This window comes from Lampris incognitus, chromosome 14 (assembly GCF_029633865.1).
Source record: "Lampris incognitus isolate fLamInc1 chromosome 14, fLamInc1.hap2, whole genome shotgun sequence".
Taxonomy (NCBI): Eukaryota; Metazoa; Chordata; class Actinopteri; order Lampriformes; family Lampridae; genus Lampris; species Lampris incognitus.
Genome location: NC_079224.1, coordinates 45715978 through 45742558, shown reverse-complemented (window position 1 = coordinate 45742558; position 26581 = coordinate 45715978). Strand labels below are relative to the sequence as shown.

General features: G+C 48.0%; 1 protein-coding gene across 1 annotated transcript in view; it reads left to right on the top strand.

Annotated features, from left to right (window-relative positions):
* efr3a (EFR3 homolog A (S. cerevisiae)) overlaps positions 1-26581 on the top strand; it is a 216090-nt gene that overhangs the window by 58232 nt on the left and 131277 nt on the right. The window lies entirely within an intron of this gene.

Below are 26581 nucleotides of genomic sequence, written 5' to 3'. Positions count from 1 at the left end.
TGTGTTAGTTTGGGTATGTGTGTTCTTGTATGTTTTGGATGTGTTTTTGTCTTTGTGTTGTACTGCTGTGGGCTGAGGAAAACAGCATTTTGTTTCATTCCATGTACGCAAGTGCATGAATTGTGTGTGTGTGTGTGTGTGTGTGTATGTATATGTATGTATGTATGTATGTATGTATGTATGTATGTATGTATGTATGTATGTATGTATGTATGTATGTATAATGTTTTTTTGCAAGGAATTGTGGGTGATGGATATCTTTCTGTCCACAGTGAAAGCAAGGAATAACTAACAAGCACACTTAATGTGTGTGTGTGTGTGTGTGTAGTGGTGCTGTTCTGTGTAACCAGAAATGAAGCAGGATGCTTGTAGAAATCCTCCGCTGGTAGGAAGACATGTTAGACATATTGTTTTATGTTGAGTAAATACTGACGTGGCCGAGTTGTTTAACATGAGGTCAACAGCCACTCTGTATTTCTTGATGGTAATTGAGAGTAATTGATGGTAATTGATGGTAATGGGCTTAAGCTGTGAGTGGGTCAGTTGGTGCACACAATGCGAGGTGAATACAGAAATGCTTATTATGTGGGTGTGCTCGGGTATTACGTTTATTCTGACATTTTTCACCAGTCTAACCACAGGAACATGTGATTAATATACCTTAAGACTGTTCATTGTAAAGGGTATCTAAGGATTTTACTATGACATTATCTGAAGATGTGATGTCCAGTTTTTTAGCACTCTAGTTTTTACCACACATTCACACCTAGGGACAGTTTAGTACAGCTGACCTCCATGTCTTTGGACTGTGGGAGGAAACCCGAGCCTCCAGAGGAAACCCACGCAGACACGGGGAGAACATGCAAACGCCACACAGAGGACGACCCCCAAGGTTGGACTACCCCAGGGCTCGAACCCAGGACCTTCTTGCTGTGAGATGACCGCGCTAACCACTGCGCCACCTGCCAGTCAATGACTGCTGGGATAGGCTACACACACGTCCATATACACACACATCCATATGAATGTGTGTGTGTGTGTGTGTCGGCCCTGTGATGGCCTGGCGGCCTGTCCAGGGTATCTTCCCGCTTTCCGCCCAATGACTGCTGGGATAGGCTCCAGCATCCCCGTGGCCCCAGTTGGGATGTGCGGCTTGGATAATGGATAGATGGATGGATGGAGGAATGAATACGCTGCATTTCAATTAAGATCACTAGATGGCACTGTACCATAGTGATGTGCGGATCAACCCACAACCCGCGGGTCGGGCGGGTTCGGGTAAGCTCATTAGAAAATATCACGGGTTTGGGCGGGCAGCTCAAAAAGTGACAAAGCAGCGTTCCAAGTACGTTCTAAATAACTTATCTTAGACTAGACTGTTCTGTCCTAGTCCTCCCTCTCTCCCCCCCTCCTCTCTCTGTCTCTCTCTCTCCCCTTCTCTGTCTCTCTCTCTTTGTTTCTCTCTCTCCCCCTTCTCTCTCTCTCTCTCTCTCTCTCTCTCTCTCTCTCTCTCTCTCTCTCTCTCTCTCTCTCTCTCTTTGTTTCTGTCTGTCTCTCTGTTTCTCTCTCTCTCCCTTTCTTTCTGTCTCTCTCTCTCTTTGTCCCCCCCCCCCCCCCCCCAGACACACACATGCTGGAGTGTTATCATCAGTGTGTGATTGTGGTGTGGTCAGTGTGTGTTTGTTTGTGTGCGAGAGACAGAGTTCCTGTGGTTAATGACAGGTTATATTGGTGCTGCTATTCAGCAGTAAGGAACAGTGTTTGGAGCAGTTCATGTGTTTGTCCAGTAGGCTGGACCCACACGCTGTCAGGCTGACCTACAACAGACTGTTCTGCTGGCCCCACGGCCCCGGCTGTTCTGCTGGCCCCACGACCCAGACTGTTCTGCTGGCCACACGGCCCAGACTGTTCTGCTGGCCACACGGCCCTGACTGTTCTGCTGGCCCCACGGCCCAGACTGTTCTGCTGGCCACACGGCCCTGACTGTTCTGCTGGCCACACGGCCCTGACTGTTCTGCTGGCCACACGGCCCAGACTGTTCTGCTGGCCACACGGCCCAGACTGTTCTGCTGGCCACACGGCCCAGACTGTTCTGCTGGCCCCACGGCCTAGACTGTTCTGCTGGCCCCACGTCCTAGACTGTTCTGCTGGCCCCACGGCCCAGACTGTTCTGCTGACCACACGACCCAGACTGTTCTGCTGGCCCCACGTCCTAGACTGTTCTGCTGGCCCCACGTCCTAGACTGTTCTGCTGGCCCCACGGCCCAGACTGTTCTGCTGACCACACGGCCCAGACTGTTCTGCTGGCCACACGGCCCAGACTGTTCTGCTGGCCACACAGCCCAGACTGTTCTGCTGGCCCGAAGGCCCAGACTGTTCTGCTGGCCACACGGCCCAGACTTTTCTGCTGGCCACACGGCCCTGACTGTTCTGCTGACCACACGACCCAGACTGTTCTGCTCGCCACACGGCCCAGACTGTTCTGCTGGCCAAACGGCCCAAACATGAGACTATACAACACTGCAACTTTGCTGTAGCCATGGCTACATCTGGAGGTTTGTGGGTCGGGTTCAGGTGGTTAATTATCGCATATTTTAGCGGGTCAAGCGGTGCGGATTGGTTCTCACAACAGTTCGGGTGGATGCCGGTATTAAAAAAGCCTGATCTAGGGCCGTCCAGGTGACATGACGGGCTATTCTGTTGCCTACCGACACAGGGATCGGCGGTTCGAATCCCCGTGTTACCTCCGGCTTGGTTGAGCGTCCCTACAGACACAATTGGCCATGTCTGCGGGTGGGAAGCCAGATGTTGGTATGTATCCTGGTCGCTGCGCTAGCGCCTCCTCTGGTCGATCAGGGCACCTGTTTGTAGGGGAGGGGGAACTGAGGGGAGTAGCGTGATCCTCCCTCGCGCTACATCCCCCTGGTGAAACTCCTCACTGTCAGGTGAAAAGAAGCGGCTGGCGACTCCACATGTGTGGGAGGAGCCATGTGGTAGTCTGCAGCCCTCCCCGGATCGGCAGAGGGGGTGGAGCAGAGACCGGGACGGCTCAGAGCAATGGGGTAATTGGCCAAGTACAATTGGGGAGAAAAAAAAAGGGGGGGGGGATCCAGGATGATGAATCACTGATAACCCGTTTCTCATATAATGAAACATAAACCCAACATATCTTTCAGAGATGTTTACTAATAACACAAAAACTAAATGACTCAACACCTGTTCATCATTCCACACCACACTTCGCTGTAGCCTGTTTTATTCTGTGTAGGACACTGTTAACAACGGACTCTACAGTACTGACAGCCAAAACTCACGATCATCCATCCATCCATCCATCCATCCATCCATCCATCCATCCATCCATCCATCCATCCATCCATCCATCCATCCATCATCCATCCATCCATCCATCCATTATCCAAACCGCTTATCCTGCTCTCAGGGTCACGGGGATGCTGGAGCCTATCCCAGCAGTCATTGGGCCAACACACACACATACATACCTAGGGACAATTTAGTACGGCCGATTCACCTGACCTACATGTCTCTGGACTGTGGGAGGAAACCGGAGCACCCGGAGGAAACCCACACAGACACAGGGAGAACATGTAAACTCCACATAGAGAACGACCCCCAAGGGTGGACTACCCTGAGGCTTGAACCCAGGACCTTCTCTCCACTATGCCGCACTTACACTGATCAGCCAAAACATTCAAACCACCTGCCTAATATTGTGTATGTCCCCCTTGTGCCACTAAAACAGAGCGGGACAATGTCCTGCTGGGAAACCCTGGGTCCTGGCATTCATGTGGATGTTACTTTTACACGGACAACCTGCCTAAACATTATTACAGACCAGGTACCGCCCTTCATGGCGATGGCATTCCCCGATGGCAGTTGCCTCTTTCAGCAGGATAAAGCACCCTGCCACACTCCAAAAAATGTTCAGGAATGGTTTGAGGACCATGACAGAGTTCATTGTATTACCTTGACCTCCAAGTTCTCCAGATCTCAAGCTGATCGAGCATCTGTGACATGTGCTGGAAAAACAAGTCCGATCCATGGAGGCCCCACCTCGCAACTTACAGGACTTAAGGGATCTACTGCTAAGGTCTTGGTGCCAGACATCAGAAGACACCTTTAGAGGTCTTGTGGAGTCCATGCCTCGACGAGTCAGAGCTGGTTTGGAGGCATGAGGGGGACCTACACAAGAGTGCATTACAAAGAGAATCTGTTTAGCATTAGCCATAGAGGACTCTCGAAGAAGCCACCAGAAACTCGGTGACATGGGTAAAATGGCATTCCTCAGAAGTTCACATGGAAAATTGCTCAGTAGGAGACGTTCTTTAAATATAGACAAGATGCTTAAAATATCTTTTGAACATGGCGGTGGCATCTTCGGTGGGCGTGGTGGTGGCTGTGTTGGTTTGGTGTCGGACTACTGATGAATGACCAGAGCAGAAGAGCCTTCCTGGGGCTTGTGTTGACATTTCTGAAGTGCGTCAAAGCTCCTCTTTCTCTGGAGGCCCGCCGACTTTCCAGCGAGCTCGAGTTTCACATGATGTGTTTTCTCCTGGTCGGGAAACGTGAGCCCTTCCCTTTCAGTTTCCATTTCCTCTCTTTGTCTCCTCCTGCATGAATATTTAAATGAGGTATGCGGTCTCCTCACCAGCTCCGCCACAAGGCCTCCTCAGCTCCCACCCTCATCTTCTTCACTTCATTTACACGCAAGACATTCATCACAAAACGCTTGCCCGCGCCCCCGTTTCATGTTCATGCAGCAGGAGGACAGAGGAGACAAATGTGCTGGAAAGCACATCTGATGTCCTCTAGCAGAGCTGGAAGAGATGAGAAACCTGAGCCGATGACCTTTTCTATCTGCGGGTCAAAGTGACCTGAAGAGCTCGGACATTTCAAACCATTTAAAGGTTTGGAACATGCTACTGCAGATTTACTGTTTACATTCATGGGTTTTATTTATCTATCTATCTATCTATCTATCTATCTATCTATCTATCTATCTATCTATTTATCTATCTATCTATCTATCTATCTATCTATCTGTCTATTTATTTATTGGTTTATTGGTTTATTTGGCAGGAAATGCACATTGAAAACGGTACCGTACATGTGCCAGAGTTAGCCAAAAGGGCCAGTTGGTTGTGAACACGTGGGAGTGTGTGTGTGTGTGTATGTGTGTGTGTCTGTGCACAGATAATCTCGCCAACTACTGGACCTATCATCCTAAAATTTTGTGCCGAGTTCAGGGGGCAGCTGGGAACCGCCACAGCCGGGACGCGAACCCAGATCTCCTGCACCACAGCGACTACATTAACTAGTCAAGCTAAAGGGTCCGACCTGTTGGCCAAGGGCTAGCGAGTCTAGTCATCCGTGCTCGTTACAATATTTTGTGCACAGTTATGACTGTATGACGAAGAACCTGTCATGGTTGCAGTGATTCAAAACCTTCGAAAAACATTTGTTCTCGCTATCGCCGCTCCCTCTCGTCATTCACTCTCTAGCTCGCTGTACCACTAGTGCTTTCTGTCGCTGCCCGATCCGAGTCAACCGCGCGCATGCGTGACTCACATCTACGGTTGAGTCAGATCGGGCAGCGACAGTGTCAAAACCAAAACATGATGTATTCGGGTGTGAGTCTTGAGAGGAAACGAGAAGTTGATCGTATTTCACAAGTCAGCAAATCATTCACTGCTGATCTCAGCACAGGAGAACTGGAGGAACACTGGCGAACCAGAAATAATTTGCCTCCTTGAGGCAAATTTGTAATTTATGATATTGGGCTATACAAATAAAATGGACTTGACTTGTTCACCTCGCGGAAGTGGGAAGTGCCACACAGAAATGCCATAGTCTCCGGTGTTAAAACTCCACTATAAGAATAACATTTCAAGAATAAGATTAATCCCAGTTACAGCTGGAAATCATCGCAGTAGCTACAGTAAAACATGTCCCATGGCTGAGCTGTGTTTTCTTACCGTTGTTTTATGAATGAAAGTCAATCAGCAGAGCAGCCGTTCACCTTCATCCATTTCATATCGTGAAATCCACGACGGTTCAACACATATGGAGTCTTTTGAAATGATAACCTGATCTGTAATTTCATGTCAGACTTGGTCGCTTTCGTGTGAGAGTCCATCTAGGAGGCTGCACATCCACAGACTGACAGGCGAAATTGTCATGGTTGTGTTTTTCTGTCCCTGTCCCTGCTTTGTTCCCCATTCCCTTATTTGACTTGCCATTTCTGTTCCTGCCCTGCCTTGCTCACCTGTTCCCCATTTCCTGATTGGCTCCCCATGTATATAGTATTCCCTCCTGGTTGCCCCGGCTCATTGTCGGGTTATAAGAGAAACTTTACCCTTGTTAGTTCACGTTGGCCTGGTGCGTCATTCCTTCCCTGTGTTTTTGTACCTGTCGTTCAGTAAGTACCTTTGTTTCCTCGCTTAACCCCAGCCTGTCTCCGCTGTCTGCATTTGGGTCCTGTTCCTGCTCTCCCCATGACAGTATCGTGACAAAAACGTTTTTATTGGTGAGGTTATTTAACTCGAGTGCTGCATGTTACCACCCCCCCCCCCCATATTTGCCATTCAGTCGACTTGGGTGCTGTGCAGCAGTCTCGTAATGGCAGAAAACACACTGGTTTTTCTGTCCATGTGGGTGTGTACAGAGAAGGAGAGGTACGTACCTCTAGGGTTTGTTTTTTTGTTTTTTGTTTTTACAGTTCCTTGTCAGGTGGCAGGTCTTATGAAGCGAAGAGTCATGTTCAGCCTTTTTGTTTACTAAATATTGATATTTATTAATAATAGAATCATTCGTGTCTTAAAAAAGGTTGGTTGATTGAGTTCAGGTGGCAGATTTGATCATAATTATAGGTTGTACTGGTCAGGTCCCAGTAACAAACAGTAGAAGACTGTGGTTGTACTGGTCAGCTCCCAGTGACCAACAGGAGTAGTCTGTGGTTGTACTGGTCATCTCTAGTGATCAAGATGAGTAGTCTGTGGTTGTACTGGTCGTCTCCCAGTGACCAACATGAGTAGTCTGTGATTGTAACAGTCATCTCCCAGTGACCAACAGAAGTAGTCTGGTTGTACTGGTCATCTCCAGTGATCAACATGAGTAGTCTGTGGTTGTACTGTACATCTCCCAGTGACTAACAGGAGTAGTCTGTGGTTGTACTGGTCATCTCCAGTGATCAACATGAGTAGTCTGTGGTTGTACTGGTCATCTCCCAGTGACCAACAGGAGTAGTCTGTGGTTGTACTGGTCATCTCCCAGTGACCAACAGTAGAAGACTGGTTGTACTGGTCATCTCCAGTGTCCAACAGGAGTTGTCTGTGGCTGTACTGCTCAGCCGTCAGATGGGATGGTATCTGTCTGAATGTGAACCGACAGGATGCTGCAGTAAAACCCTGTTGCTCAGCCATCTGTGGATAAACAAAAGGCCAGAATTTACTAGAGACCCCCTCAGGATTTACATTAGCCTCCTGAGAGCTCTTCCATCCATTCTCATTATCACGCTGGCAGATTGCTGATCTTGGCTGAAACTGCAGGATGGAGAGAGAGGACGACTGGAGGCGCTTGGGGAGTGTAAATTTAGATATCAGTCTGGAAAAACCTGCAGCAGACCGGCAGGTTATGGGGTCATCATCTTTTTTCCCCCCCGCATGCCCTACTAGGTTGAAAAGCAGGACATAGTAATGCAAGTTCACAAGCTGACCAGCCGTGTCCCATTGTTCTGCCCAAAGTATGCAAGCACCGTTTTACTGCAGACTCCATGATTACTGATGGACCAATATCAGTAGATGTTGCTCTGATTTGAGTCTGGCTCAGGCGAGCTTTGGTGAGCACACTACTTCACTGTCTTCACGTTGATACAGTCACTCAAAAATCCCAAACCGGGATCTGTGATGTACAGTATGATGTGTATTGTGTAGTATAATGTACATTGTTAGGTCCAGACAAAGTCCTCTGACTGGCTCTGGCTTTACTGGAGCAGTGATGCTGGTGGTGAAGTTCTTCAGTGGCAGTTGTCAAAAATTTGGACAGCGCTAGGCATCTGTCCATCCATCCATCCATCCATCCATCCATCCATCCATCCATCCACTATCCAAACCGCTTATCCTTACCCAGGGTTGTGGGGATGCTGGAGCCTATCCCAGCAGTCGTTGGGCGACAGGCAGGGAGACACCCTGGACAGGCTGCAAGCCCATCACAGGGCTGACACACGATCCCACCTAGGGACAATTCAGTACGCTGATTCACCTGACCTACATGTCTTTGGACTGTGGAGGAAACCGGAAGAAACCCATGCAGACATGGGGAGGACATGCAAACTCCACACAGAGGATAATCTGGGACGACCCCACAAGGTTGGACTACCCCGGGGCTCGAACCCAGGACCTTCTTGCTGTGAGGCGACCGCGCTAGCCACTGCACCGCCGTGCCCGATATGCCATATACAACTGTCCCTGTGGCATCTGTTCATCTGAAATTTATTTGGTGACACTTTCTATGAAGTACACCTTTAAAATGCACTCCAGGTGTTTTTATGATGAACTAAAAACATGTTGCTGTTGTGTTGTGACACTGTAACAACCTATTGTGAGTTTTTTTTTCTCCTCAATTGTACTTGGCTAATTGCCCCACTCTTCCGAGCCGGCCCGGTCGCTGCTCCACCCCCTCTGCCGATCCGGGGAGGGCTGCAGACTACCACATGCCTCCTCCCATACGTGTGGAGTCGCCAGCCGCTTCTTTTCACCTGACAGTGAGGAGTTTCCCCGGGGGGGCGTAGCACGTGGAAGGATCACGCTATTCCCCCCCTGTTCCCCCTCCCCCCGTCCCCAAACAGGCGTCCCGACTGACCAGAGGAGGTACTAGTGCAGCGACCAGGACACGTACCCACATCCGGCTTCCCACCCACAGACACGGCCAATGGTCTGTAGGGACGGCTGACCAAGCCGGAGGTAACACGGGGATTCGACCCGGCGATCCCCGTGTTGGTAGGCAACGGAATAGACCGCCACGCCACCCGGACACCCCAACCTATTGTTATTTATGATTGGTTGTACAGCATGTCATAGTGTATTCTAACTATGTGACTATGACTGGTAGAGCATCTGTGGAATGGACCTCTCAGCCTGTGGACGCTGTCTGTAAAACACAGCGGCCCTGCAGGACATTAGGACTTTATGGTTGCACAGCTTCATGAGCCACTTGTGTGCTTATGAAGAGTGGCTCATAAAGTTCTATAATATGATATAATATAATATTATATAATATAATATAATATGATATAATATAATATTATATGCTATAATATGATATAATATAATATAATATTATATGCTATAATATGATATAATATTATATAATGTATTATAGTAAAACTGTTTTCACCTCAAGTGCTTCGTGAAGCTTTGTAATACAGTATGAACAAGCATCCCACTTAAACACACAAGAAGTGGTTATATCGGGGCACTCGAGTAGTGTAGTGGTCTATTATGATGCCTATCAACACGGGGCTCGCCGGTTCGACTCCCCGTGTTACCTCCGGCTTGGTCGGGCGTCCCTACTGACACAATCGGCCCTGTCTGCGGGTGGGAAGCCGGATGTGGGTGTGTGTCCTGGTCGCTGTACTAGCTCCTCCTCTGGTCGGTCGGGACGCCTGTTCGGGGGGGGGGGTAACTGGGGAGATAGTGTGATCCTCCCACGCACTACATCCCCCTGGTGAAACTCCTCACTGTCAGGTGAAAAGAAGCAGCTGGCGACTCCACATGTGTCAGAGGAGACATGTGGTAGTCTGCAGCCCTCCCCGGATCGGCAGAGCCGGTGGAGCAGCGACCAGGATGGCTCGGAAGGGTGGGGTAATTGGCCGGGGACAATTGGGGAGAAAAAGGGGGGGGGGAATCCCCCCCCCCAAAAAATAGTTCATTGTGCCAATACACTTATGATGCATTATAAAGATCAAAGAAAGTAGCATTCGTTTTATCCATCTTTCATTTTCTAATTAAAACCAAAGTTCATCATCATCATCATCATCGTCATCGTATCATTTTGCGGCCTTGCTGGCGGTGAATGGAGTGGGCAGTTTGAGTCGTCCGTGCTGCGTCCTGCCCACGTTGAGGCTTCCTTCCTGTCACACGCCAGACTGGCGACTGCGTGCGTGGATGGATGCAGCCGTGCTGGCGTCTCCGAGGACATGCGCCACGTCGCCGGGTGGGACCGGGTGACACGTGGAGCGGCGGATGGCCAGCCCGACGCCCCCGGCGGAGCGAGGGAAAGCCGAGGGAAGATGAGGTTGTTTGGTGACAGTGTGACGTGGCGCCGTCAGACGGCGGTCCTGGCTTTCATCTGCTTTATCGAGGACCAGGGACTTCATCTGGCGCACCGCAGGCGCCCTTTAATCTCGGGGATTACCCGCCTCGCATGCGGTTAAGGTGTAGATTAAAGTACCCTGTAGAACCTGGCGTGAGATTAACTCTGTGTGTGTGTGGGGGGGGGGGTATTGTTTGCTGTGGGAAAGAGTTAGATGGCTCTGGTGACCTCCGAAGACATGTTCCCAGATCCAGGTTTAAGACTAGGGGCCACAGAGCCTCTGCAGTGGCTGCCCCTGATCTCTGGAGCCATCTACGAGTACACATAAGATCTGCTCGGACCCTCGAGACTTTTACATCTGTGTTAAAGACCTACCCCTTCTCACTGGCATTCAGTTCAAGTTGAGCTTGATACTGTGATTTTATTGTGCAAGTATACCTTTACTCTTATGTTTTATCGTTTATGCTGTATATTCTTTAGTTATTGTGTTTTCTTTACATGTATTTGTATATTCACTTGTTTTATATTGTATTTTAAGCTTGTACAACACTTTGGGTCGACTGGGGTTGCTTTAAACGTGCTGAATAAATAAACCTGATGTAAGTGATAAATAACCGGGGTTGTTTAGTTAAGGTGTGGACATTTAAAATGGTCTCCTTGGCCCTCCTTCGAGTGACTGCACGTCTGCGTGAGGAGTCAAAGGGCTTCCTAGCAGACCTGTCATGCACCCTATTTTATCTTCCATACACCCTATTTTATCTTCATCCTGCCCGAAACAGAAAAATGACCCTTATTTGTTCTTCAACACGCCGGTTGTTAATCAGGAATCAGGAACAATTTATTTTCCTTTCTTTCGTGTGCTTACATACACAAAAGAAACGAAATTCTGTTTCCCCCAGCCCAAAGCGGTGCGACACAAAAAGACAAAAAGCACACATCCCACATTTCCCTGAAGTGACACCACCAAAAGCATATAAGAACAGAGAGAACAAAGCAAAACACAAAACAAACAAAACACAAACAGTTAACAACACAGTCCAAACCTTCCTCTGTCCAGAGAACGAACGCCAGCCAGGATGACTGTCGGAACCGCCGGTCTGCATGGGCTAGCAGTTAGCTTAGCCTGCCCCGCTTCCACGTCCTGTCAGACCGCCCTCGGCGTTTCCTCCTCGGGCGCAGCTCCGGTCAGGGCCGTGGTCCCTGGGCCCACAGGACGCAGCAGACCAAACTCTCCCAGCCGATCCAACGCCAGCTCTCCCAGCCAGACACCTACGACACACCTCCCCGCAGTCAACGCTAGGCGAGGCGGCCGCCAGACCGCTCTCGGTGTTACCGGAACTGCCGGTCTGCATGGGCTAGCAGTTAGCTAAAGTGATTCTGATTCTGATCTAGTGGTACAGGAAGACGCTTCAGTTCCACGCGCTGCACAAAAGAGGGGGAAGAAATAGCATTTCCAAAAAGTCAAAATCCAAAAATGAAGAAAGGGAGGGAAACGCTTTTGGGTAGAGCAGTATTTTATCGCAGCGCTGGGTGGTGGCCTGCATGTAGTCTAAGACTTCGTTGTGTTTGTTTACCTATATAACACTACATCCGTGCCTATATAAGGGCTGTAGTAATATCACATTGCCGGCTTGGACACTGTTTTTTCCTCCCACTTAAAATACCTCCAAATCCTGTCAGTCAGTGATGCAAAACAACACCGTCCCACAGAGCACCGAAGACCCAACCTTCTGGCACAAATGTTGAGTTTGACGCCTAACGCGAGGGAAATTTCACTTCCTTTATTTAAAAGTTGGTTTTGTTTATATACAATTGTGTTTCAGTTTCTTGATTGTGTGAAGTATGATGAAGATGTGCTCTTTTCACCAGAATTTCCCCCACATATTCTGGTAAATTCTTAACAAGTGCAGCCTAAAGTTGAAGGAAGAGTTTACAAAAGATGTCTGACACGTCTTCATCCTATTGGAGAACTCGAGGCTCTATCTCATTCTCTCTCTCCTCTCTCTCTCTCTGCCGCCAGCGTATCATCTTCTCCTCTCCGATACTGCGCCGAGTGAGGCACAGTAACCCGAGCCGCTGTAGATGGGCCCAGGTGAAGGGCCCAATGACGTCCATTTCCCTCTGATAATCCTAGGTGTTGACGGACAGGCGGCCCCTTCCACGGCCACGCCATTGGCTGAGCCAGACGCCTGTCAGAGAGGTGAAGGTTCATAAAGAAGCTGTGGCATGAAGAACAGTTCTCAGCTGGGAAGCGGCAGGTCGGTTCGGTGTCAGCACGGGGGCTTCTTTGGTATCCGGTGAGGTGTTTGAGAATCGAAGCCGGCTTCTTTGGCTTTGTGGATCGAGTTAACCTCCCCTGAACTTTAGCTGGATTGGGATTATCCACCTTGTGAGGTTCTGAGGAGACTTGATCCATCTTCAGCATCATCGGAGGCTGTAAGCTGCTGTAGTTAAAATGCTTTTTAAACAGTGGCAACTCATTTCATGCACAACTCCAGACACATCTGGATTAGAAGCCACTTCAAGACTTACAAGCCTCGAGCAGATGAGGGACTTTTGAGGGGCAGACTTACGAGAGTATATTAGTGGGGGGGTTTTTTTGGGGGGGGAGGGATGCCTCTCCGTTGTGTGTCGGTGAGAAGGGGGATCTTTAGGAGGTACAGGCAGGTGCCCCTGACGGAGGCCGATGGCACCTTCAGCTACAGCCGACCTTCGAACAGGAGAACCCTGCTGGTTGTTGGTATGTCCGATCTAGAGCAAACAAATGACAATTATACCAGCCATTTTATATGAATTTATCTGTTTGTCTGGTGAAGTCTGATTGATTTTATTATCTCCCTGGTGCGGTCCAGACAGTCAAGATGTTCAGCCGCACAAAAAGTTGGGTGATGTTGACAAAATCATGATAGTTTCTGAGCGAATGCCTCGATATGTCGACAGTGTGGTGGTATGTAGAGGATGACACGGAGGTAAATGATGATAAATGACCATCAGTGATGTGGATATGATGACCAAGCAGGTAGAGACATTCGTTGTTCGTTTGACTTAAACAGTGGAATAAGTTCAGAAGACGCTTTACTGTAACGCAGCCTTCAAGACCAGGGAACGACAACATTCAAGTTGTATCCCCGTGTAACCGCAACACATCAAGTCTCAGACCAACATATCTATATCGTGTCCTTGTAATGGCCAGGTGTACACAAAAATTAACTCAATTTGACACCCAAATATTTCCCTGTTCTGACCTTCCTCCACCTGCTGTCCTCTCTGTCAAACTCCACCTGTCCTCCGGCTATGGAGGTGAAAACGAAGCGCTCCTTGACTCACATCTGGTTGTATTCGGAGGCAACAGATAATTCCTTGTGCTGGGAACATTTGTGAAGCTGAACCAGGGTTTGAGGGATGGGTAATTGATGAGGGGTCGGAGGCAGTTTCCTCTGGGAGTTATTCATGCAAAGCGATGCGGCCTCATTAAGTTCCTGTGTTTCAGTTTGACTTTTCTGTACACACGGCTTGTACCGTTCTGCAGCGGGACCGTCTCTCTTAGCTTCATTTCAGTTAAAGGCCCAGTCCGGGATTTATTTGACCGTATAAAGTTGAGCGTATTCACGTGCATAATTAACAATTTGGAGATTTCTTTTTATTATTTATTATCATTCATTTATAGATTGAAATTGTGTTTATATTATTATATATAGTATTTTACATTATATTATTGTATTATAATGATAATATATATATATATATTATGATATATTATACTTATACTATATAATATAATTATTATATTATAATGATATATAATTTTATATAATATAATTATATATTATATTATAATGATGATTATAATTATTATATTATTAATAATATATATTTAATATTGTGTTGTTAAATTATATATTTAATATATATTATATAATGAGATTATAATAGTAGTAGTAGTTGTAGTTACAGATTGAAAAATAAGCATTTTGTCTCTCTCAAGCAGTCATAAACGGTCATATGGGCGTGTTTTACTCCAGTCTGTACAACCATCAGCGTGTGAACGAACCTTTACAGCATCAGAAAACGGCAGGAAGTGAGTGTGTAGTCCATGTTGTCGCCCTAAATGTGTAGACGTGTGTGGACGTGCAGAAGGACATAAACAAAGCTTCAGGCAGATGATTTGGTTCAGGGTTTGTAGCCTTCATATCAGTCCAGCTCCCTGATGAATCATCTCAGCCCTTATCGCAGGGCGTTTGGATAATGTCGCCCGGGGTGATGTATTCCCTCCCCGGGGTCTCCGCAGCGGTCTCTCCTCTGGCTGCGCTTATTGTGTAGAGGTGCAATCTGTCAGCCTGAACGAGGAGCACAAACACTTTAATCTAAACCTCTTTCTGCTCCATGATGAAGAGGCTCCCTGACGGGCTTCATCGCCGCACCTCCGGCATGATGCATGGCCTCACTGCTCCCGTATGGAGGCCACAATGCTCTCCCTGCTCCCGTATGGAGGCCACAATGCTCTCCCTGCTCCCGTATGGAGGCCACAATGCTCTCCCTGCTCCCATATGGAGGCCACAATGCTCTCCCTGCTCCCATATGGAGGCCACAATGCTCTCCCTGCTCCCATATGGAGGCCACAATGCTCTCCCTGCTCCCATATGGAGGCCACAACGCTCTCCCTGCTCCCGTATGGACGCCACAATGCTCTCCCTGCTCCCATATGGAGGCCACAATGCTCTCCCTGCTCCTGCATGGAGGCCACAACGCTCTCCCTGCTCCCGTACGGAGGCCACAATGCTCTCCCTATTCCCGTATGGAGGCCACAACGCTCTCCCTGCTCCCGTATGGAGGCCACAACGCTCTCCCTGCTCCCATATGGAGGCCACAATGCTCTCCCTGCTCCCGCATGGAGGCCACAACGCTCTCCCTGCTCCTGCATGGAGGCCACAATGCTCTCCCTGCTCCCGTATGGAGGTCACAATGCTCTCCCTGCTCCCGTATGGAGGCCACAATGCTCTCCCTGCTCCCGTATGGAGGCCACAACGCTCTCCCTGCTCCCGTATGGAGGCCACAATGCTCTCCCTGCTCCTGCATGGAGGCCACAATGCTCTCCCTGCTCCCATATGGAGGCCACAATGCTCCCCCTGCTCCCGTATGGAGGCCACAATGCTCCCCCTGCTCCCGTATGGAGGCCACAATGCTCCCCCTGCTCCCGTATGGAGGCCACAATGCTCTCAATGAAAATGGTTTGAGTAAAAGACACAGCCGCCTCTGCTTCCTTTGCTCACCTGCCTGACGGCGCTGGTAAACAGAAAGCCAGGATGCAGTGTTGTTAACCCCGCTTGTTTTTTTATACTGGTCAGTGTGTTAACTATTTAACCCCGGGGCAGGGGGCGGTCGGTGGGTAGTGGGTAGTCAGAGGGCAGGGGGCGGTCAGTATCTGGCTCCGCTGGACAGGAAACATGGCTGCCGTCTCTGTGGGTGTTGAGTGTGTGTCTTTTACTGTACAGTCCAGTATCAGTCGGACTACATTATGTCTGTTTGTGCGAGGCCTTGCAAACACAACCCACAAGGTCCTTCAGGGCAGTGAACGATGCACACACACAAACAAACACAGACACACACACACACACACAAGCCTTGTTTGCTGTGGTTCCAGGTAGTCCTGGATGAGGGCTGAAGTCAGAAGATGAAGGAAGGCCTGTTGTTGTTGTCATCATCGTCCTCTTCATCATTGTTGTCCTCATCTCACCTCAGTCTTTCCAGCTCTGTCCTTAAGCTGTAACACCACCTCACCCCGTGGAGGAATGGCTCCACTGTCCCAGACTCCCAACGCTCCTCCACTGATCTTGACCCATCTACAAGCTGTGCAGTTTAGTCATCATTCTGCAGGAGCTCTGTTGTGTGTGTGTGTGTGTGTGTGTGTTTGTGTGGTGTGTGTGTGTGTGTGTGTGTGTGTCTGTGCATCAGTTTACATTCTCCAGGTTCTGGAGAGCTATTGTTTTCTCTGGCTGCAGATGGATGTTGTACATAACGGAGTGGTGTGTGCGGGATGTGGACATAATGGGGTGGTGTGTGTGGGATGTGGACATAATGGGGTGGTGTGTGCGGGATGTGGACATAATGGGGTGGTGTGTGGGATGTGGACATAATGGGGTGGTGTGTCCGGGAAGTGGACATAATGGGGTGGTGTGTCCTGGATGTGGACATAATGGGGTGGTGTGTGTGGGATGTGGACATAATGGGGTGGTGTGTCCTGGATGTGGACATAATGGGGTGGTGTGTGTGGGATGTGGACATAATGAGGTGGTGTGTGCGGGAGTGGACATAATGGGGTGGTGTGTCCGGGAAGTGGACATAATGGGGTGGTGTGTCCGGGATGTAGCCATAATGGGGTGGCGTGTCCAGGATGTGGCCATAATGGGGTGGTGTGTCCGGGATGTGGCCATAATGGGGTGGTGTGGCCGGGATGTGGCCATAATGGGGTGGTGTGTCCGGGATGTGGCCATAATGGGGTGGCGTGTCCAGGATGTGGCCATAATGGGGTGGCGTGTCCAGGATGTGGCCATAATGGGGTGGTGTGTCCGGGATGTGGACATAAGGGGGTGGTGTGTGTGGGATGTGGACATAAGGGGGTGTTGTGCGTGAGATGTGGACATAATGGGGTGGTGTGTCCAGGATGTGGACATAATGGGGTGGTGTGTCCAGGATGTGGACATAAGGGGGTGGTGTGTCCTGGATGTGGACATAATGGGGTGGTGTGTCCAGGATGTGGACATAAGGGGATGGTGTGTGTGGGATGTGGACATAATGGGGTGATGTGTCCAGGATGTGGACATAAGGGGGTGGTGTGTGTGGGATGTGGACATAATGGGGTGGTGTGTCCAGGATGTGGACATAATGGGGTGGTGTGTGTTAGATGTGGACATAATGGGGTGGTGTGTGTGGGATGTGGACATAATGGGGTGGTGTGTCCAGGATGTGGACATAATGGGGTGGTGTGTGCGGGATGTGGACATAATGAGGTGGTGTGTGTCTGTGTATCTCGGCCCTGTGTGGTGGCCTGGCGGCCTGTCCAGGGTGTCTCCCCGCCTGCCGCTCAATGGCTGCTGGGATAGGCTCCAGCATCCCAGCGACCCTGAGAGCAGGATAAGTGGCTCGGATAATGATGGATGGATGGATGGATGGATGGATGGATGGATGGAACCAGCTCAGGTCATAAAAGTTGATTGGGTGATTGGAGTTCGCTAGAATGGACCTAAAAAGGTCATTTCATAGCATCGAGGCCGTTATACCGCCCAGCCCGGTCTTCCGGGTACTGAAATGAACCTCTCCTCGCGACGTTCCAACTCATCAGTTTTAGCAAAGGCAATGAACATTAAAAAGTCATTTCCATCACATTTGCTTCTAAATGTCCTTCTCCTCTCATCCCCCCAGAGTCAGGTTCGGCTTAAAAATAGTTCGCTGTGTGAACGAGTGATGTTCGGTTTGCCCATTGAAGTCGCAATGAACAATATTGTGACTCAACTGTGTTTCATAGCGGCTTGGAAGGAGAGCCAGGTTTTCCGAACCGTGTGGCAGGTCAGTTTTATGGCTAAATGTGTACGAAGGAGTGTGGCAGGTCAGGTTCATGGATAGAAGTGGAGGAAGGAGTGAACATTAGGGCGCGGTCACACGGGCGCCAAATGAACACTGGCGAATGCTCCCGTTCGCTGCATCCTGTGACCGAAGGGCTGAAGAGAACATCCGGTTCCGGCGGCAGCGCAAACTATGTGGTGAATTCAGGGGCAGCCGGGAACCGCCGCAGCCGGGACGGGAACCACGGGCGACTGTGTTAACCAGTCGACTAAAGGGTCCGACCCGTTAGCCAAGGCCTAGCGACTCTAGTCACCCGTGGTTGTTACCCCTCCCGTTCACACGTGACCGAAGATTCGCTTTGCTTTTTTTTAATCCTCGGGCTTGTTCATTGGGTTTTGTAATGTATGAAGCGGCTTTCAGTCTTCTCAAAGTCAGCATACATATGTGTACAAGTTAGAAAACATGTACACCTTTATTACAATTATTTTCATACGACAGACACACAATGTGAGGCTCCGTCATCCATCTCAAAGAAACAAGGGAATTGTCATACTGAATTGGATGGTACCTGTCGAGTGGCGCAGTGGTTGGCGCGGTCGCATCACAGCAAGAAGGTCCTGGGTTCGAGCCCCGGGGTAGTCCAACCTTGGGGGTCATCCCAGGTCTCTAGGTGAATCGGCCATACTAAACTGTCCCTGTCCCGGTGTGTGTGTGTGTTGGCTGACCCTGGGTTGGACTGGCAGCCTGTCCAGGTTGTCTCCCCACCTGATGACTGCCGGGATAGGCTCCAGCGACCCTGAGAGCAGGATAAGTGGTTCGGATAATGGATGGATGGATGAGTGGATGGATGGATGGATGGATGGATGGGTGGTACCTGTCGATCTCCAGCCCTGCTCATTCCCTTAAAACTTGGCAACTTGAAATAAAAGATATGTCGCTGAACGGTGTTCTGACTCAGACGTCCTGGTTTTTGGTTTCTTAAATCTCGACCATTAGAAGTGGATTCTGGCGAACCGGCTCATATCAGTAGCGGCTCCCTGCGGCTCGGGGCCTGAATGCGGCGGGTAATTGCAGGATCCATAATGGATGGCTCAAAGCCACGGATCAGGAAAGGTTGCCGCGATGGCGGATGGCTCATATGAGTCTTAATGAAGTTATTAATCCCCAGGCTCCCGGGGGCCACGCATCACACTCTGCTGTGCGGGGAGGATAAAGGAGAAGAAGAAGAGGAAGAAAAAAACCTCGAGAGGTGTTGAGGTGACCTTACTTAACCCTCTGAGCGTGTGCTCATCGAGGGGAGGGGACACCATGACTCAGCAAGCTGTCGAAGCAGGGAGACATGGGAAATGAAGTCTCGTGGGGGTTTTGGGGGTTCCCCCCCCCCCCCACAGTTCATTCTTATGCAGGGGGTTGGTTGGAAATGGCTCCTGAAAACCGTGTGACTTCAACTCACCCTGTCTTCCGAGAGGCTTTGTGGGTCCGTAACTCATAGTTGAGCATTTAAAGATCCAGTCCATTGGTATTCATTTAGTCAGAAAATTCGGTAACACTTTAGTATGGGGAACATATACACCATTAATTAGGTGTGTATTAGCATGCAAATTAGCAACATATTGGCTCTTCATTGGTCTTTATTAAGCACTTATTAATGCCGTATACTGCATGGCCTTATTATACAACCAGTAAGCCATTAACTATGAGTTTTCCCTCTATAACCTCAGAAGTATTGCTTATTAGTAGTACCATCTCAATATGCTTTGCTTAGTATGGCCTTTATAAGGTGGTGGTACCACAAGAAGAGTTATTCTCCCTTACTAACACTTAATGAATATGGTCTGTTCTTACATAACAACACACAAAACTACAAGTGTTCATAGTGTTAAATTACTCTAAATTAAGTTTTTGTTATTTAGAATATGTTCCCCATACTAAAGTGACATCTTGATCATTACTAATTCACTAGTAATTAAGTTTTTGTTACTTAGAATATGTTCCCCATACTAAAGTGTTACCGAAAATTCTTATTGTGGAATATTTGTTTATTTACCCCCCCCTTTTTTTCCCCCAATTGTACCTGGCCAATCACCCCAATCTCTGAGCCATTCCGGTCTCTGCTCCACCCCCTCTGCTGATCAGGGGAGGGCTGCAGCCTACCACATGCCTCCTCTAATACATGTGGAGTCGCCAGGCGCTTCTTTTCACCTGGCAGTGAGGAGTTTCACCAGGGGGACGTAGCTCGTGGGAGGATCGCGCTATTCCCCCCAGTTCCCCCTCCCCCGTGAACAGGTGCCCCGACCGACCAGAGGAGTCGCTAGTCCCGCAGACACAGCCAATTGTGTCTGTAGGGACGCTCAACCAAGCCTGAGGTAACACGGGGACTTGAACCGGTGATCCCCGTGTTGGTAGGGAAAGGAGTAGACCGGCAAGCTAGCCGGATGCCCTGTTGTGGAATATTTAAGGGCAGTTCCGCTGGTTTATATGTGGATGTCCAGTGTTGAGGGCACATGTAGTCAATCGAAGCAATAAATTCCTCAGCGAGTGTTATATTGGCCGATAAAGCCGAGTTCTCCTGGTTGTGGAGCTGTGCTGGCGAAGACGTTGAGATTTTCATTGTGAATGATGGAGAAGGACGGGATTAGGAATGAGTATATTAGAGGGACGGTTTGGAGACAAAGCAAGAGAGACAAGATTGAGATGGCTTGGACATGTGTGGAGGAGAGATGCTGGGTATACTGGGAGAAGGATGCTGAACATGGAGCTGCCAGGGAAGAGGAGAAGAGGAAGGCCAAAGAGGAGGTTTATGGATGTGGTGAGGGAGGACATGCAGGTGGCTGGTGTGACAGAGGAAGACGCAGAGGACAGGAAGAGATGGAAATGGATGATCCACTGTGGCGCCCCCTAACGGGAGCAACCGAAAGTAGTAGTAGTAGTAGTAGTAGTAGTAGTAGTAGTAGTAGTAGTAGTAGTAGTAGTGGTGGTGGTAGTAGTCCATGGAGAGAACATTGTTATTCACTGAAACTTTGTCTTTCAAAAATATAAATATTTTGTACTATGCATTTATATTTCATCCTTTTTTGGTCTTTATAATGTTTTTTTAGTAAATACCTGAATTTTAAAAAAGTACATAACAGGTTCTGCTTAATTGTCCTGTTTTCATAACAGGGTAAAATGTGTTTTTTAAAGCTCATTACTTCTCACTTAGAAAACCCACCCCAAAGGCAACAGCTCCCCCATTCTGCCACAAATGGTTTATTTTTAAGCATATGTCACCCTCTCCCGAAAATAACCTGGCTTGCTCTGTGTGGGATGTTCAGTGACCTGTGCATAAGCCAGCAGGTATGATCTTACATGCATCTGACATGGACCTGACGTGTACCTGCAGCCAACTTTGATAGTCGTTACGTGTGAAAATAAACAATTCAAATTTGCATATATAACACCTTTAATTAAAGCAACACATTACAACGTGTTATTTAATTTTCAAATAAATGTTTGGCAGACTGCACATGATTTGACAAGACAAAGTCTAGATCAGACCCAACAAGCTTCAAGGTCAAACTGTCCACAAAGGCTTGCATGCTACATGGTCAGCACTCGCCCGTTGCTTCGTCCACTTCAGCGTGCCCTCTGTACTGGCCACTGGGGGACCGATATTTGACTCAGGTGTACGTCACAGGTGGGCAAGACGATGCAGTTCCCTTTGCCAAGTGTCTCCCCTTGTAGCACCCACTCAGCGAAAAACCGGTAAGCAGCCAGGCGATATTGTCCGCAGAGTGCAAAAGACAGGACAGAAGGTGGTGATTCTGCTTCCGGTGTTGGAAGATGGCGGCGCGAATTCACACTTGCGGCGGCCTCACCCGGTACCGTCCATGCTGTGTCTTTGTCCATGTTTGGCTCTAAGTTTTGTCTTCGTTTGACGGCTGGGAGAGCTGGCGCTGGATCAGCTGAGAGGGCGGGGCAGGCTAAGCTAACAGCTAGCCCATGCAGACCGGCAGTTCCGATAACACCGAGGGCGGTCTGGCGGCGGCCTCAGCTGGCGGTGACTGGTGTTTTTGATGTCGTTGTGAGGAGTGCGGGGAGGTGTGTCGAGGGTGTCTGACTGGGGGAGCTTGGTCTGCTTCGTCCGGTGGGCCCGGGGACCACAGCCCCTGCCTGGAGCTTGGTCTGCTTCGTCCGGTGGGCCCGGGGACCACGGCCCCTGCCTGGAGCTTGGTCTGCTTCGTCCGGTGGGCCCGGGGACCACGGCCCCTGCCTGGAGCTGTGCCCGAGGAGGAAACGCTGAGGGCGGTCTGACAGGACTCGGAAGCAGGGCAGGCTAAGCTAGCTGCTGACCCATGCAGACCAGCAGTTCTGACACTCATCCTGGCTGGCGTTCATTCCTTTGGACAGTGGTTTGTTTCTTTTGTTGTTGTTGTTAGTTTGGAAGTGTGTTCTTGTAGTTTTTGGATGGGTTTTTCTCTTTGTGTCGTACTGCTGTGGTGTTCCTGATTCCTGATTATGCATCAGGAAGCTACAAGTACTGGTCATATACTGTAACGTTAGCAGCTATTGTAAACACAAAACACAGTGGTCACTGTAATTGCAAGTTACCTAAGTGAAGACGACAAATAACATAAGGTTGACGACACACTGGGCAACTTTTTGGCCAAAATGATAGGGCAATGTGTGCCAACAAGACATTTAGTGAGACGGTGGACAATACAATATGGAATTTGTCTGGATAACGAGAGGTTACCATGCAACAGTACAAACCTGTTGAGGAAGCCGCTTCTCCCGCGTTGCCCTGTAATGCCACACTAGCTTATAGCTATTACTCTGTTGGCCAAAACATCGCATTATGTGACACAATACTCACTCAATGGTCATTTGGGCAACACGGTGGCCCAGTGGTTAGCACTGTGGCCTCACAACAAGAAGGTCCTGGGTTCGGACCCCAGGTCCTTTCTGTGTGGAGTTTGCGTGTTCTCCTTGTGTCTGCGGTAGGTTTCCTCCGGTTGCTCCGGTTTCCTCCCACCATCAAAAAGACATGCATGTTAGGGTTAATACTCCTGTCTGTGCCGCTGAGCAAGGCAGTGGAAAGAAGTCCCCGGACGCTGCACTGCGGCCCGCCACTGCTCCTAGCATAGGATGGGTTAAATGCAGGAAAGAGATTTTGTTATATGTACAATGACAAAAAGTGTCTTCTCTTAATATGCTCTCGCATTTCATTAATTGAAATAATTTATTATTGGACTCTACATTAAGAGGGTTGTGTATTTTTGAAACATGTAAAGTGAGAACCAGTGTACAATATAGATGTGTTCCAGTTTGGGGAGTCAAGCTATGGAATGGTCTTCATGATGAGTTGAAATTGTGTAGCTTGATGTTGAGTTTCAAAAAAAATCTTTAAAATGTGAAATAATTAGGGATTACACCTCAGTATAAAGTCTTCTTTTTTTCTTCCTTTTGTAACTCTGATATTCTAGCTTAATTTTAGGATATAGGCAACAATAAGCCTTGGGCTTCAGCCTCCTCCCTTTCCGGTCATTGGTTGATGAGTTTTGTTGTGTGAAATGGGCTGATGTAAATATGTACGATAATGTTTTCTATTTTTCTGTCTGTCGCACATGAACACAAACGTATGACTGAAACAAGTCATTCATTCGTTCATTCATCCATGAGGATTTAGCTCATTCAATTGAGTTGTACAAATGACCCGTGGAGGGCAGCAATACGATTTTGCTGCGTCTGGTCTGCCACAAATTAATCCGAAGAAGAAGAATATTACCCGCTTAAAGTGACCCAGAAATATTTGGCCAAAAATCATTAGAAACAAAAGCTGCGGTTTGTGTACTGCTGCGCTACACGTCTGTGTTGTCTGTGGATGCCGTGTGTTGTGGTATGTATAGTATGTGTACGTTTCTACTGAAGCTGAAAACAAATATCCTCTTGTGTGACGATAAAGTATGTATGTATATCTGTCGATCGTATCGGTCTGTCTGTCTTCTGCCTTTCTTTCTCCATCATCTTAACCGGTTTTCTGTCCGTCGGCTGTGTGGGCTAACTCATCACGTTTCCTCAGTTCTCCATCCATCCATCCATCCATCCATCCATCCACACTGCCTGTCCTGCTCGGGGTCGCGAGACAAACTTTGTATTGAACTGTTTTTCTTCTACTTCTGCTTCTGGTGTTTTAGTTTGTTCTTTGTATTGAACTATTGAACTATTTTTCTTCTTCTTCTGGTGTTTTAGTTTGTTCTTTGTATTGAACTATTGAACTATTTTTCTTCTTCTTCTGGTGTTTTAGTTTGTTCTTTGTATTGAACTTTTGAACTATTTTTCTTCTTCTTCTGGTGTTTTAGTTTGTTCTTTGTATTGAACTATTGAACTATTTTTCTTCTTCTGGTGTTTTAGTTTGTTCTTTGTATTGAACTATTGAACTATTTTTCTTCTTCTGGTGTTTTAGTTTGTTCTTTGTATGGAACTATTTTTCTTCTTCTGGTGTTTTATTTTGTTCTTTGTATTGAACTATTGAACTATTTTTCTTCTTCTGGTGTTTTAGTTTGTTCTTTGTATTGAACTATTGAACTATTTTTCTTCTTCTTCTGGTGTTTTAGTTTGTTCTTTGTATTGAACTATTGAACTATTTTTCTTCTTCTTCTGGTGTTTTAGTTTGTTCTTTGTATTGAACTATTGAACTATTTTTCTTCTTCTGGTGTTTTAGTTTGTTCTTTGTGTTGAACTATTTTTCTTCTGGTGTTTTATTTTGTTCTTTGTATTGAACTATTGAACTATTTTTCTTCTTCTGGTGTTTTAGTTTGTTCTTTGTATTGAACTATTGAACTATTTTTCTTCTTCTGATGTTTTAGTTTGTTCTTTGTATTGAACTATTGAACTATTTTTCTTCTTCTTCTGGTGTTTTAGTTTGTTCTTGTCTCGTTGACTCTGTCAGAGGGTCTGGCTGCTGCCGTGACCTTTAGCTTCTTCTTCAGACAAATTTAAAACAAAGTGACTTTGGGGTTTCGCAGAAGACACGGCGAAAAGAGGAAGAAAACGGGGGCGTCCGGGTAGCATAGCGGTCTATTCCATTGCCTACCAACACGGGGCTCGGCGGTTCGAATCCCCGTGTTACCTCCGGCTTGGTCGGGCGTCCCTACAGACAAAATTGGCCGTCTCTGCGGGTGGGAAGCCGTGTGTGGGTATGTGTCCTGGTCACTGCACTAGCACCTCCTCTGGTCGGTCGGGGTGCCTGTTAGGGGGGGAAGGGGGAATAGCGTGATCCTCCAACGCGCCACGTCCCCCTGGTGAAACTCCTCACTGTCAGGCGAAAAGAAGCGGCCGGGTGACTCCACATGTATGGGAGGAGATATGTGGTAGTCTGCAGCCCTCCCCGGATTGGCAGAAGGGTGGAGCAGAGACTGGGACGGCTCGGGAGAGGGGGGTAATTGGCCAAGTACAATTGGGGAGAAAAATGGGGACCCCCCCCAAAAAAAGAGGAAGGAAGCACGTACACAGGAATGTGTGGCATACTGGTACTGCCGTGTGTGATATGTGATGGACTGGTGACCCGTCGATGGTGTTCCCTGTCTTTCTCCCAGTGCATGCTGGGATATACTCCAGCCCCCCCCCCCCAGCGAACCCTAAAGGTGCAATGTGTTAGTTTATCTGCTTGAAAAAACACTTAAAAAATACAGAAATAAAACATCTGCAATGCGAATATGCTAATCGTAGTATTGCTTTTCTCTAAAAATGTTTTTTATTAAATTAAGCTAAATTAAAATTCTCGGTTTGCACGAAGCCAAATGTAGTTGGCTGCTGAGGCCCACCTTCCCATGTGGCTGCTGCTGCTGTGTTTGAATTCATACGAAAAAGTAGTTTATTCACGTGCGCTATTAGTATACTTACTTTAAAGTAAAAATCGGTGAGTATACGTTCAGTTTACTTTTTAAGTACTTAGAGATATACTACTCAAAATTATACTCGAGTATACTTACAAGCATACGACGAGTACATATACTTGAACTTAATAAAGTAAACTTCAAGTATACTATTATTTTTTAAAACATTAGAAAATGTATGAGAAACATTTTTTTCCCGAAAAGCAGCGCTTTGATTAGTATTTTTACTTGATTCCCGTGGCTGTGTTGTTTCTATCTGGTTGTTTGCTTGTGTAGATGAACGTGCATGTTGTGAGTCTTGCAGGCGGTGCTGTAGGAAGTAGCGTGGCAGGAACACAACCACAACACAACCACAAGCCACTGTTGGAAATGACAGTAATTTGTAAGCTGACCAGTGTAATTGGGTACGGCGTGGTGTGAGCTTGGTCTGAACCAAGGAGGGGTTTCGATTGTGGATTTGTCCCTCGTTAATTACGTTGACGTGTAAATGACGAGCTGTGCCCAGTAGGAAGAAAACCGTGGACGACTGTGAAAATGGAAACCAGCTGTGACTACATGAACACTGAGGAGAAAAATTCTGAACTGTTCCTTTAATTGGTGTAGGAAGGGAAAACTGATTGAATTTATCAACACAAACAAGTAATTCCTCAACATCGTTTGGAATAAAACGTGTTTGGCACATTGAATCTTTTTTTCTCTTTGGCGTTGTTCATGAAAACAGACGTAGCAGCTACTTCAGGATAGACAAGAGGCTGGTGTGAAATGGTTTCCGCCGTGCCGCAATTATCATGCTGGTATTCATTCAGCCTACA